Raw genomic sequence first — 14,614 nt, 5'->3', positions numbered from 1 at the left:
CCTGTGGACCTGGCCTGACCAACACAGCCAGCTTGGTGGAGATCCCATCCCTGCCACAGTCGGGAGTCGGCGGCCCAGCAGGGATGGACACCACAACTGGAGACCAGCTGATGGAGTATGTGCAGGCATCATCGGACAGGGCACATGGACAGCAGTAGCAGAAGGAGCAGGCTCTAGGTGGGAGCAATGATGGCTCGGGCCATCGACATCAGGGGGGTAGGCATCGCCCAGAGGGCAGGAGGACCCTGGAATGGATGTGTCTTCCGTGTGGCTGCAGTTGGGCCAGCGCATAGATGCGGAGCGGCGGCGGGCGGAAGAGGCGCGGCTCACCATGGTCAGGGCGGAGTTCTCCATGCGTCGGGAGTTGGAAGAGGCCATGAGTGCCTCCCTGCAAGACCTCGGGGCCAGGGCAGAGGCCCGCCTCCGGGACATCAACATGGAGTTCGATGATGGCCTGGCCAAGGACACCACAGAGTGAGTCGCAGGACTTGCCTGCCGCCATTGTATATAGTTAGATAGTGTTAGGTTGCATTTCCTTTTCTTTTTTATTTTGGTTGCGCTTGGACAATGCACCACATTTTTTGTATATAGTTTTTTATTAGGTAGTATTTTGGTAGGTTTCATTTCATCAGTTGGGCTCATGGACCCTGGATTGTTCATTTGTACATAGTTCACCATTGGATTATTTATTTTCACCATGGAGCAAAGAATTTCACTTTCTTTTTTTCCTTGGATTTGCTTTGTTGGACTGTGACTTTGGACACCATTTCTTTTGGATTTCTTTGGATTATGATTTCTTGTTTTTTATTCTTTTATGGACATGCAGCATTTCTTTAATTATTTCCATTTTTGTGTGTTTTCTTTTAATTACATTCATGTTGTGTTTAATACATTTTTTTCTTCATACTTCGATGTGTGGTATTATCTCATTGGTTTCATGCATGTCATGATATGGGTTTTCACATTCACTTGCACCCATTGTGTGTGTGTGACAAACATGTGTTCATTTACATACTTGCCTTTGGGGTTATATCATGTAATTGCCTTTTCTATGTGGGTGGATGCAATACTTGGTTGGGTCTTTGGGCTGGGGAGGCCGGCCATAAGGGCCATGATTCAGGATTGTCATGCCGTGGGGGCAGGGGGACATGAGTGGGACATGAGTGGGGGCCTGCTGGCAGGTGCCCCGCACGGCTGGGTGGGTGCTGGGGGACATGAGTTGGTGATCAGTAGTGCAAGCTGACATGTGGCTTGGCTGGGGGGCATGCCCATGGTGAATGGGCTGCTTGCGGGACATGACATGGGGTGCAGGGTAGTCCCCTGTGGTGTGGGCTGCCTGCAGGGGCCGTGGAGGGTGTAGAGGGAACACCTGCGAGGACCCACACTGCCAATTCACGTGTAGGACTCCCCGCGCACCCCTGAAATACACGTACCCTGCTCAAATCACGTGTGAGACTTCACACGAACCCCAGTTATACATGTACCCCGCTCGCAAAGGGCCAATCGCGTGTGAAACTTCCCACACACCCCAAAATACACGTACCCGGATCCAATCGCGTGTGAGACTTCACACGAACCCCAGTTATACACGTACCCCGCTCGCACAGGGCCAATCGCATGTGAAACTTCCCGCGCACCCCCTGAAATACAAGTACCCTGCTCAAATCGCGTGTGAGACTTCCCGCGAACCCCAGTAATACACATACCCCACTCGCACAGGCCCTTTCGCGTGTGAAACTTCCCGCGAACCCCAGTAATACACGTACCCACTCGCACAGGCCCTTTCGCGTGTGAAACTTCCTGCGAACCCAGTAATACACGTACCCCACTTGGAGAGGCCCTTTCGCGTGTGAAACTTCCCGACCCCTAGTAATACACGTACCCCACTCTCACAGGGCCAATCGCGTGTGAAACTTCCTGCGAACCCCAGTAATACACTTACCCCACTCGCACAGGCCCTTTCGCGTGTGAAACTTCCCGCGAACCCCAGTGATACATGTACCCCACTCGCACAGGCCCTTTCGCGTGTGAAACTTCCCGCGAAACCCAGTAATACACGTACCCCACTCGGAGAGGCCCTTTCGCGTGTGAAACTTCCCGACCCCTAGTAATACACGTACCCCACTCGCACAGGGCCAATCGCGTGTGAAACTTCCTGCGAACCCAGTAATACACGTACCCCACTCGCACAGGCCCTTTCGCGTGTGAAACTTCCCGCAAACCCCAGTAATACACAAACCCCACTCGCACAGGGCCAATCACATGTGAAACTTCCCGCAAACCCCAGTAATACACGTACCCCACTCGCACAGGCCCTTTCGCGTGTGAAACTTCCCGCGAACCCCAGTAATACACGTACCCCACTCGCACAGGGCCAATCGTGTGTGAAACTTCCTGCGAACCCCAGCGATACACGTACTCCACTCGCACAGGGCCAATAGCGTGTGAAACTTCCCACGAACCGCAGTAATACACGTACCCCACTCACACAGGGCCAATCGCGTGTGAAACTTCCCACGAACCCCAGTAATACACACACCCCACTCGCACAGGGCATATCGCATGTGAAACTTCCCGCGAACCCCAGTAATACACGTTCCCTGCTTGCCGTGCTGGTACAGGGTTAGCGCAGCCCTTCTTGGGGGTGTAACTGGCACTGCTGCAGGGTCGCTGCGCCACTGTGCACCACGGCTGGTTTTGGTAGCTAAAATCCATGTATATGCTGTGCGCGGAAATGGATTTCAGCACACGCGGCTGGCGCAGAGATTCGCACGCGCACACTGTGCACCAGCCGCGTGTGCCACTTGTGCGCTAAATTCTATGAATTACCCCCTTAATATTTAGTTTATATTGTAGTAGGAAACCAAAGAGTTTAATGCAGTACACCTTGAAAGGAATAAAATCACACAACAAAAATAACATTCTTAAAAAAGAGCATAAGATTTATAGTGAGGCGATACCAAAAGGGGGGCAGTTTTTAGAGGATTTAGTTTAAGTGACAGTAAAGACATTCCATCATCAATAGCAACAAGTCACTTCTCTAAGTGGTTGATGTGAATTGGAGAAGACCATTTAAGATAGAGCTCTGTATCCATCTGTGTACTAGTGAACTAAAAGAAACAACTGAGTACAACCCATGGCCATCTTTGGGTCCCATGCAGTGTGTGTGCAGCTACTGCTGCTGCCTTTAAATAAGGTAAGGCCCAGCAACCTCCATTTGCCCTTAAGGCAGTTTGTGGGCTTTGTTTGCAGCCCCTGTTTGCCGACTCGCCGCCTGTTTCTAATCCAGTTCCCACATCATTTCACATCCTCCATCTGTCCTGCCCTCCCTTCCTCTGATTGATGCCATTCACCCAGGAAGCACTAGGTATGTGGTTGAGATAGGGCAGCCTTGCACGGGCAGCCACCGGCTAAGGGCCAAAAGGCAAAGGGCAGCTCCTGATTAAGGAGCTCCACTCCGTGTTTTACTGTGTACACCTGGGAGACCCGTCGCAGACTACCTACAGCGAATGATAAGGTAAGTGTAGTGTGGGTTGGGAGTACAGCCATTACTGTACTCCAGCAAAACTCCACCACTCTTACTACCTAATACCATATAACTATATGCAGCCTAACTATTCATCGTACTCAAAAAATGTAAAGTTTTCTTATGTGTTTTTCCTTTAAATGCACCAAAGTTAAATCTAACTGGTTTGTTTGCTGGGCCACAGTTAAATCTAGATGTTTTTTCATTGTTCTTCCTAAGTTAAATCTAGGTGTACTATTGCTGTGCCAAAGTCAGATCTGAGTGTTTTCCTCTATTGTTGCCAAAGTTAATTTAGGCCTTTTCCATTTGCTCTACCGAAGTCAAATCTTTAGGTATTTCAATTGCAGTGTTTCCCTTTGCAGTGACAATGTCAAATTTGAGTGTTTTCCTTTGCTGTTGTCAACGTTAATCTAGGACGTCTCCCTTCGTTCTACCATAGTTAAATCTAGGTGTTTGTATTGCAGTGCCAAAGTTAAATCTGAGTGTCTTTCTTTGCTGTGCCCAAGTCAATTGTGAGTGTTTCCCTTATTGTTGCCAAAGTTAAATCTATGCCTTCCCCTTCGCTCTACCAATGTTATAACTAGGTGTGCGATAGATGTGCCAAGTCAAATATGAGTGTTTCTGTTGTTGAGACAAGGTTAAATCTAGGCTTTTTCCCTGTGCTCTATGAAAGTTAAATCTAGGTGTTCTATTGCTGTGCCAAAGTCAAATCTGAGTGCTTTCCTTTGCTGCTGCCAATGTTAGTCTGGGCCTTTTCCCATGGTCTCTACGATAGCTAAATCTAGGTGTTTCTATTGCAGTGCAAAGGTTGAATCTGGATGTGTCCATTGCTCTGCCAAAGTTACATCTAGGTGGCTTTCAACTACTTCATCCTATTTGAATCTGAATGTCTTTCCATTGCAGTGTCAAATTTTAATCTAGGTGTGCTCCATTGCTGTGCCAGAGTTGATTCTAGCTAGTTTCCATTACTGTGCCAAAGTTGAAACTGAGTGTCTTTCCATTGCTGTGCCAAAGTTGATTCTAGGTTAATTTATCTTCACCCTTCACTCTGCCATGCCACACCTAGACGCACCAAACCCATCCCTACTCCTTGCCTTTTCCCATCCCAATTTCACCCCTCTCTCAGCAGCCCACCCCATGCAGCTGACATTTCACCACACAAAACATGACTCGGGCAGCTCACTGGAGCGCCACTCTCCAGAATCTTTTCAGTACTAACCAGCCCCGTCTCACATAACTCACCACTCCTGTCCAACTCCACCCTTGACCCCTCCTGCCCACTCCCCACAACTGCACAGAAATATGGCAGCGCGGGCATCTTGCATGTGCACGAACCACCATGCCTCATATTTACACCCTAGCATAGAACTCACACTATAAACCACCCACCCCTCACCCCCACCCATGGCAATGTTGCACTGTGAGAAATCAACTTCCGGGGCACCAGTGGTCTAGGATGAATATTGGTTTCCAAAACAATCAATCAAGCCCACACCTCTAGAACTCCAGAAGAGATCCATTTAGATTGGAATCCAAGTGAAATATAAGACATCCTTGTCCAATTTTGGTAACGTGGACGGAACGGCAGGCTTATCTCCACAAGGTCATGGATCGTTGGTTAGTTGCGACACAGCAAAAATACAATTAATCCCCAATGATAAAAGGGACTGTCCAGTCAAGGTTGTATAAAAATATTTACTTCATTATTACTACAATAGACAGTTCTAGGACACTATAAAATACAACACACACTTTAAAGGAACACAGAGGACAGACAGTTTCACGAGGGAAAGGGATGCACTCTGGATACTGACAGGAGGTGAGTCGGTAAAGTAATCAGTGTTCCTGTTCAAGGTTATTCAGTTCCAACACCAGTAGGGCAAAGGGTCGTAACTGTGTCTAGGGGCCAATGTACATAGTGCTGAAGAAGTTATTGGTGCTCGACAGCCTTGAGGTGGTTCCAGGGCATGTTGCAGCCCTTGAGACAGAGTTAGTGGCGGAGACAGCTGTGGGTACCAGACAGCAGGCAGTTTGGCAAGCATGGCTGGATGGATGTATGCAGGCTGTCTGGCTCGGCGGCTCGGGCCAAGAATCATTGCGTATCTGGAATGCTGGTGAAGGCGGCTTGGACGGCTCTTGTGAATTCGGTGTGACAACAGTCATCAGTGCAGCCAGATGCAGTTTGAGGACTCAACTGTCTTGAAAATGTCTTTAAAAGATGGACGCTAGCTGATGCTTGTGTGGCACTCCTCCTAGCTTCTTCGCAGGGCTCGTGTACTTTCAAGGCGGATGGCCCAATGGTCAGGAGTGTATATGCAGGCAACGGCCTTGTCCTTTGCCCAGATGTTCTATGACACTTCCCACTTAGGAAGCTTGTTGGCAGAACCTAGCATGGCACGCCGTGTGCTGACTGGGTACTGGTTCTGGACCTGCTGGATGGGTCCTCTGAGTCCGGTATCTCCCTCTATTCCCTAGGAGATGTTTAGGGGAGGGAATTTACTTCCCTCTTGGAACACCTGGCCTTCCTTAAGAATAAGAAAGAGGACCCAAAATTGGAGTCCTCCCGTCCCCTGCACACTCTAGAAATATGCTACAGAGGTGTAATAACTTAAAGTGAATGTTTGGTATTCTGTTGGAGTATCTATAAAGTAAAGCAATCGGTCTTAATATCACCTATTGATAACAAAGAGATGTTCTTGTAAACATGAAAGGAGAGAAATCTCCCATTTATTCATAAGCAGTAATTGAAGCAAAAGCAATACATCATATAAATCATCATAGTTAACAGAAATTCCAATGTAGTAGGCTGACACATTTCGAGGTAAATCCTCTTCTTCAGAAGCCTTTGTGGAACTGTTGTTGAACATAGTATAAACACAAACAAGGTAGAAAAATCAACAAGGGATAATATTAGGTATAGCCATAACAAGTCAGTAAGTAATTCACTATACATTCACAGATAATATGTCTGTTGTTTTTAAGGATGTTAATCAATTCAAGGCTTGTATGACAACAAAACATTTGAAAATCCTCACAAATCCTAACAAGTGACCAGAAGAATATAGTCTAGTGCAGAATCAAAAGCAACAAGTATAAGGAGGTTGAAAGAATGTATGGGGAATACATAGCCTAGTCTATAGAATGTACCACTAGTGGTCAATGACAAGAGAGCCAGGAATGGTTATAAAAGAAAGTCCTGAAATACTTTAATGATTTGGAAGGTAGGTGTGCTGCTATATAGGATCCACATCCGCAGAAATCAATAATCTCAATCTGCATGGACTATGTTGAATTGAACTAAAACACTAAAAAAATGGATAGATAAAGTGATTGGTGTAACAAATGTGAAAGATTGGCTAAATAGTCAATCAAACAATGTAGAACCATGACTCTCGCAATTGGTGGATAAGTCTGGTTCTATGGTATTACCAGTAAGTCAGGATATTAATAAATGAAGAAATATATAAATGTGGAACTGTAGAGTAATGTGAGGTTCATTAAAAACTGATAGCAATGAGTACCACCAGAATAATGGTATCTACACTGTAATAATATCAAATACCAACATTGTTAAGTGCTAAAAATTGATAGGTTGTCTTACTCACAGTCAATTTCAATGTGGTTTCCAAAAAGAAGAGACACGGGTGCACACAGTCTCTTGGGTGCCCAACATATATATGAACTTGCTGCCTTGGTGCAAAAAATTGAAGAACACGTACTTTCTGTAAGAAATTAATAAAGGGCCATCTGAGATGGTGTAACTACCTCTAACATTAAACACCATTTAACTAGTAACAGGGTGAAGAGTACATTCTGGATATAGAGGGCACTCTTACTGTTACACTAACCTTTCCTCTACGAGTGACGGGGCTAAGCACCTCCTATGGCGTTGTCTGTGCCCAAGGAGACTATGGAGCAGTAACGCTTGTTGTTAGCTCGCCGAGCGTATAATGACGATCGGCGTCTAGGTTGGGGGACTGGAAATCGTGTACATTCTGTAAAGGAAGGCGATTCCGTTTAGCAAATTGCTTCCATTGATAGCCAAAAAGGTAGTCAGGAAAACACTTGTTAAGGGGTAAATGGGTGACTTACTGTGGCGCAGTCGCGCTAACTTTTCTTCTGCAGGTAACGAAGCAGGACACGTCCCGTTGCGTGGTCCGTGTCCATGGAGACAAGGGATCGAAAAGAAACTAGCGGCCATCTAGTGTGCGTTGATATATTGACTTGCAGGAATAGGAAAGGGAGTAAAATAGTCGATGGACTAATCAGTGGTTCGAGAAAGGCTAATGTGGTGGCCATCTTGGTCATAAATATGTATCTGGATTAGGTCACACCAACTAATGGTGGTCTATGTAGATTACGTATTATCAAGAAAAGGACAAAGTAGAAAAAGGTGAAACAATGGTGAAAGATAGTCAAATGTATCAAAGATACAAATTCGAACAGACAAAGTTAATCTAACAGTACATACATTCTAGCAATCATACAAACAGTTCTAATGGTCAAGTTAGATTGGATTCTGTACGTTACATGGTAAAGCCTAATTCACGTCATGTTACGTACTAGTATTTATTGACCCTGGATGAAGTCAATCAAGAAACATGTTCATTATCTATATACATACAGTTTTTCTCATGTAGATGACAATGGCTCATCCATAGTAATACATGTATGTATAGCTAGATAAATAGTAACAATCCTCTTGGGAACTTGAAAATTAAACAAATATGCGAACATATAGTGTCGACTGAAGGTCACTAATAAAAAAGGTAGAAAAATACAGTTATGCATTAGCAGACATTAGAAACACGGGTTGGAGACTTGAACATTAAATAGATTCCTAAACATGTGATGCTGAATTGATGTTGACAGTGAAGAAGGTGCAAATATAGCTGTTCGGATACTTGCATCCATCTTATTTACAAATTCGATGTACCGTTTGATTAGAAGTAAAGAAGCTATGATTGTTGATCACATCATTGTCTAGCACATAAGTGTAGGTGCTTTTTGGATGTCCTGTTATTTAAAGGAACATGTAGATTTTGGTGGATTAATGATATTAATATTAAATGTTGATGCATTGTTGTGACAAGTACATGGCATTTAGATAAAACAATTCAAGGACATTTCCTCATTTAGTCCGATAGGGTATTTTGTGTCCAATAAGTATATCCAGTATTTTTCTCTCTGGGACAAAAGCATTGGGTAGTTACCACCTCGCTGTGGTTTTTTTACAACTTCAATGACTTGGAATCTCAATTGCGCAATGTTATGTCTAGATTCCATGAAGTGTCTCGCCACTGCTGATTTTTGATTCTGGCACTGAATAGTGGATTTATGTTCGATATTCATTCTTTCAAGGGTCTTGTGGTCTGCCCAATGTATAGTTTGATACAAGGACATTTCAACGCATATATTACACCTGCCGACAGACAGGTAGCAAAATGTTTGATCTTGATTTTTTTCCGTTTGTGAATGTGAAATTGTATCTCCTTTGATCACATTATTGCAATTAGTGCAATTGAGGCAAGGGAAAGTGCCCATCTTTTTAGTATGCAGAAGCTACTGTTTGTCTTTGCTCGGTCTTTCTGCCTTCACAAGTCTGTGTCTAAGGTTACGGCCTCTTTTGAATGCCATCATAGGTATTCTTGGAAAAAGTTCCTTCAGATGTTCGTCATTTTGTAGTATATTCCAAACCTGGACTTCCTTCACTGGCCAACTATGTAAGGTAGACTGTACCTTAAGTCTGGGTCCAAATGAGTCCTTCTTAAGTCTTTCAAAGTCATTGGATGATCTGCTAAGTGAGGTGTTCAGCAATCTTTTAAAGCCAAATGGGCCCCGGTTATTGGTCCAAGCTTAGCCCACCTTAATGAACCAATCCTGGGTCCCCACCAACAATCTGTGGTTATGCACAAGGTCAGGCAAGGGGTGACAACATCAAAGTATCTTTCTGGTTAACTGAACCCTCTGTGACGCTTGAATAATGCGCAGGTCTCCCTTGAGGTTTGTGTTGGGAGCAGACTTCCTGTCTCCCCCAAATTACATCCTTCATCTCACTGAAAGGGTTTTTCTCTGCAGGGACACTTGCGGTAACTGCTGGACCCAGACAAGCTATTCACTGCCTTTCATACAGAAAGGTGGGAACTAGCTTCAAGTTGACACATTGCATACCAAAAGCGTGTTAGCCCCGACTTTCCTGTTGTCTTTCTGGCAACCAAGCCCCCTCAACAGGCTTGCTTCAATTATCTTGTTATTATGCACTGCCGCCAGCCGGTTTAGACAAAAGGAAATGCAGATCCATGGAGCCTTTCATATCTAAATTAGGATACCCATGGCTGGAGGAAGTGTGCCTTCCCCCTCTTCAGATGCATTAATGTACCTGGGGCTGCCACATTCCAGCTGATTATGACAGGGGAAGACGGTGGCTGTAGGCTGTGTCTTTGTGGAGTACACGTGACTATGAATTTTGTGTGGGAAGCAGATGAAATGTGTGCGAAATGTCATCACACATTTCTCGAAGGCTGATCTCCCATCATTCATTTTCATTATTAAAAAATCCCAAAAAAGGCCAGGCATGTGCACTCCCTCGGACACCTAACTCACACTTCCCCTCCCTCAGTGTAGCATAAGCCGATCTGGCTAACACAGCCCCAGCAGCAAACACTCCTACCCTCTCACACACTCCTGTGCCCCTTCCTGTGCCCCTCAAACATCCCAGAAATCACACAAGGCTGTTCTCATAGCAAACCGCTACTGACAAATTGCTCTCCACTTCTCCTCCCCAGGTCACCCCTGCTCCTCCACTACTATCCTCAGTCTTCCCTGACTACTCCCAAACCTATCCTAACCCTTTTCCCCTCCCTTCCAAAACACTCATCCCAGACCAATATCCCTCTAAACCTCCCTTCTTTGGAACTTCCCACCATGCACTCAGACATCCCTGCTCAACACCCACCATGCCCAATCGGCTACCACTCCCGAAGCTGACCATACACCAGAATCTCTCTCACTATCCTGCATACACATCAATACAAGATTGGTCCCAAAAACAAACACAACATCTTTGACCTCATTGCTACTGAAAATCCAGACATCCTATTCATCACTGAAACCTGGTTCAACAATGACTTCAACCCCATTGCACACAGGGCCTTCAGACCCAGCTACTCATATATAGCAGGCCCAGCAGAGTAGGGGTTCTAGCCATCCTTCACAAAAAACACCTTTCAGTAATATCCACTGAAAATCTTCCTTATGACACTAAATAAAAATCTATTCTCACTAAGTTCCACCTCAGCCCTTCTATCACCAACAATCTCCTCCTCCTATGTAGACCTCCCAGCTGTGACTCCCTCTCAACCACACTGATCCAGCACCCTGTGCTTACTTTGCAAGGAGACTTCAACATCTGGTTTCATGTTCCAGCCAACCCCATGTCCTGCTCCCACACTGATAATCTGGAAGCTCTCAGACTAACACAACTGATTTCTCACCCGACCCACATTGCATCACACACACTTGATGCACTATTCTGCACATCAGGTCTAGTCTCCCCACTCCCGCCTCGCCCCCTCATCTGGACTTATCGGCACACTATACCTTCATAACTTCAACACCACTAACCCACCCTACCACTTGCAGCAAACATCTCCTCAACCACCCTGCGCATCCTCCCTCTCTGGAATAAAATCATCATCAACCCAGACCTGGCCAACTCCCTACTTCACACACTACCTGATCTCTCTCACAATGAAAGACACCCTTTCATCAACCTCTTCAACCAATAGCTCTCCAAAGCTATGACACCCCATACAACAACCCATCGCCCCCCCTACAATCAAGCCCACACCAAAAGTTGTACACCCTTTCCCTCAAAGCTCTCAAAAGCCTCAAGCATTGCCTAGAGCAAACTTGAAGGACCAACCGTACCCCACAAATGGCCTTCGCTAGACTGAACAGGACATATCTGTACAAAATCAGGAAAGTCCAAAAAAACACCATGGAACTAGAATCTCCAACTACAACAATACATGCAGGGAATTCCACAATATCCTAGGGAATTTCAATTCCCCTAGCTGTTTAACACCCTTCCCCTAACTCACAAGCTCTCTGTGATGAACTTTCCAACCACTTTCACAGCGTTGTGCTTGTAAGACACTGTGCCATCACCACAAAGCTAGCTCGTATCCCACCATCTACATATGGCTAACCCACAATCCTGAACTTTTCACGCCCTCCCAACCAACTTTCTCTTCATTCACACCTCTTTACCAGGACGATTTCTGCAACCTACTAGCACTTGGCTGACCTTTGGGCTCCCCTGGAAATGATCCTTACCCACCTAAACTTCTAAAAAAGATCATAACCTCCATCTGTGCTGGCAACATAGCCTGCTTCATCATAAATAAATCCCACTCATCTGGCACCTTCCCATAAACCTCCAAAACATCTTATATCAATCACTACTCACAAAACCCAGCCTTGACCCACCCTCCCTATCAATGTACCATCCAAAATCCAATACCTGCTTCATTGCTAAACTTACTGACTGTGCAGCAACTTGCCCTCTTCACGGAAGCCAATTGACTCCTCTACCCAGCCCAATCGGGTTTCCAACCTCTCTGTGGAACAGTATCCTCTCTGTCCTCTGTCTAGGATGACCTAAAAAGAACTGATGATTCAAAAGTGTGTGCTGCGCTCAACCCCCTGGATCTATCTGAAACCTTTGATACCATCAACCACACAATATTCACGAACAGGCTCTCCTCCTAGTCATAGTCATAGAGATTCCACCCTTAAATGGATTACCTCTTTTATTTCCAATGGCTTGCACATCATTCTCCTCCCTCCTTTCTCCTCCACCCCCAGCCATTGCCAGAAAAGGGATTCCACAAAGGAGCCTCCTTTTCAACCCTCCTCATTAACCTCTACCTAAACCTGCTACTGTTACACAGAAAACACCCAGATCATTTTAAAAATTCACAAGACTCCAGGCTCCTTACTTCCGACCTCGCCTCTTGACTCTCTGATTTTGACTTATGGATGGCGACCAACCACCTAATCCTCAACCCAGGCAAATCATGAAACCTAATATGTGGCAAAACTGCTCTGATTCCCCAACCTTTTCTTGCCCAATAGCCATGGGAGCCCGACCTGCCACCTCCACCTCTGTTAAAAATCTTAGATGCACCTTGGACGCAGACCTACCTCTCTCCAAACACATCAACTCTGTATCTAAAACCTGTCACTTCCACATACACATCTTAAAACAAATCTTCCCCTACCTCTCCCATCTTCAAAGATTCCTGCAATACTGCTCATCATCATCTACTGGCTAGAATACGCCAATTTCCTCTATCTCCAGCTCAGGAAACTCCAACAAATACAAAACTGACCAGCCACACTACTCCTTGCCCTCCTGCCCAGAGAAAATATCACCCCACACTCAGAGTACTACACTGGCTCCCTGTTAGCCTAAGAGCAACCTGCAAAGCTATGTGCATCACACACCTGGCCCTCCAAAACACAGGACCTGAGTTCCTTCAGAACAAGATCATTCACTACCAACTCCCCAGAAACGTCGGATCAGGCTCAGCTCTCCTCCTCACTATTCCCCCATACCACTCCACCAGAGTTGGTGGCTCGGCCTTCTCTTGCCTAGATCCCGCCACTTGGAACACATTTTCTGCTGCACCGAGAACTACCTTTCCTTCAAAAAAGTCCTAAAAACCTAGCTATTTGCAACATTATCCTGAAATCGCTCCCTAAACATCCAATTCCATATCTGAACACTCAGACAGCCCAATCTATCAGCACCTGGTGGTGACGGCCTCTATCATGGCATCCAGGACCACACACACTATCATACACCAATCATGACCCTGGTTTCCCACAAGCACCACTAGCTGAAACAGAGCACTTGATATATGAAATGTCACAGGATTGATTAAACACTGCACCTTACATGTACAGGAAAACAGGCATATCACACTCAAAGTGGTTGTGATAGAATCGCCACCACTGCAATCGGACAGATTGGGATGCACTACAGGAAGATTTCATGGGAGGAATTGTGCCATGGCCATGGTGTGTGCCAGATGGCCAGGTGGGGAGTTTGTAGACAGTTACTCCAGGACGGTAAAACGAACTATCCCATGAATCGCACTGGAAGGATCTGAGGGGTGGGCAGGTATTTCGCATGTGGGAATTATAGGATGGGCCGCCCATGGTAAAGGTAACAACTGAGAAGGTTCAGTAAGCGCACACTATCTGGATAGACTTGCCACACTATATGCCTAGAAGAACCTGAAAGTAAAACCTGTGCTCCTCTTGTTGCAAATAGTTGCAGCATAGACTGTTGCTAACTGTTTTATCATAACCGCAAGAAACAAGAGAAGAAGCCAATACCTGATTGGCCGCACAAACACTAAATTACCACTGAATCTGCTAGGTACGTATAACATACCGTTCCAGTGGACACTGGCCACAGGCATGGATAACCGCACACATCAGAATGCAGCACGGACTATGTGCACAGTTCCAGGCGTTTGTGGACAAAGAGAACCTGTTAGACAAGCTTCGATCTAGATTCCAGCCCAATCATGGGACGGAATCAGCACTCTTGGCAGTACACAAGGATCTACTGGAGGCTGTGGACAACAGAGGGTCCACGGTTTTATTAATGTTGGCCCTGTCTGCGGCCTTTGATATGGTTGATCACTGTATCTTGATACAACATATCATAAATGTAGGGAAGGCATCAGAGCTAGTAATAAAATGGTTTGGTTCCTTCCTAAAGGATAGGATGCTAAGAGTGGTGCTTGAAGGTTTTACATCAGAGAGGATATGCCTGGACTGTGGGGTATCCCAAGGTTCATCTCTGTTCCCATTGATTTTTAACCTATATTTACGTCCACTGTTTGACATATCTCGGACGCACAGCCTACGGTTCCATTTCTATGCCGATGATACACAGGTTTACATTGAGATACAGAATATGGAGGAAGCATTTGAGAAAATGAACCTGTGTATGAACAAGCTCTATGGTTGGATGGCAGACAATCAACTACAGCTAAATGCTGCTAAAAC

Source organism: Ambystoma mexicanum, chromosome 4q (genome assembly GCF_040938575.1).
Source record: "Ambystoma mexicanum isolate Mex_15411 chromosome 4q, UKY_AmexF1_1, whole genome shotgun sequence".
NCBI lineage: Eukaryota > Metazoa > Chordata > Amphibia > Caudata > Ambystomatidae > Ambystoma > Ambystoma mexicanum.
This window is presented reverse-complemented; position numbering follows the sequence as displayed.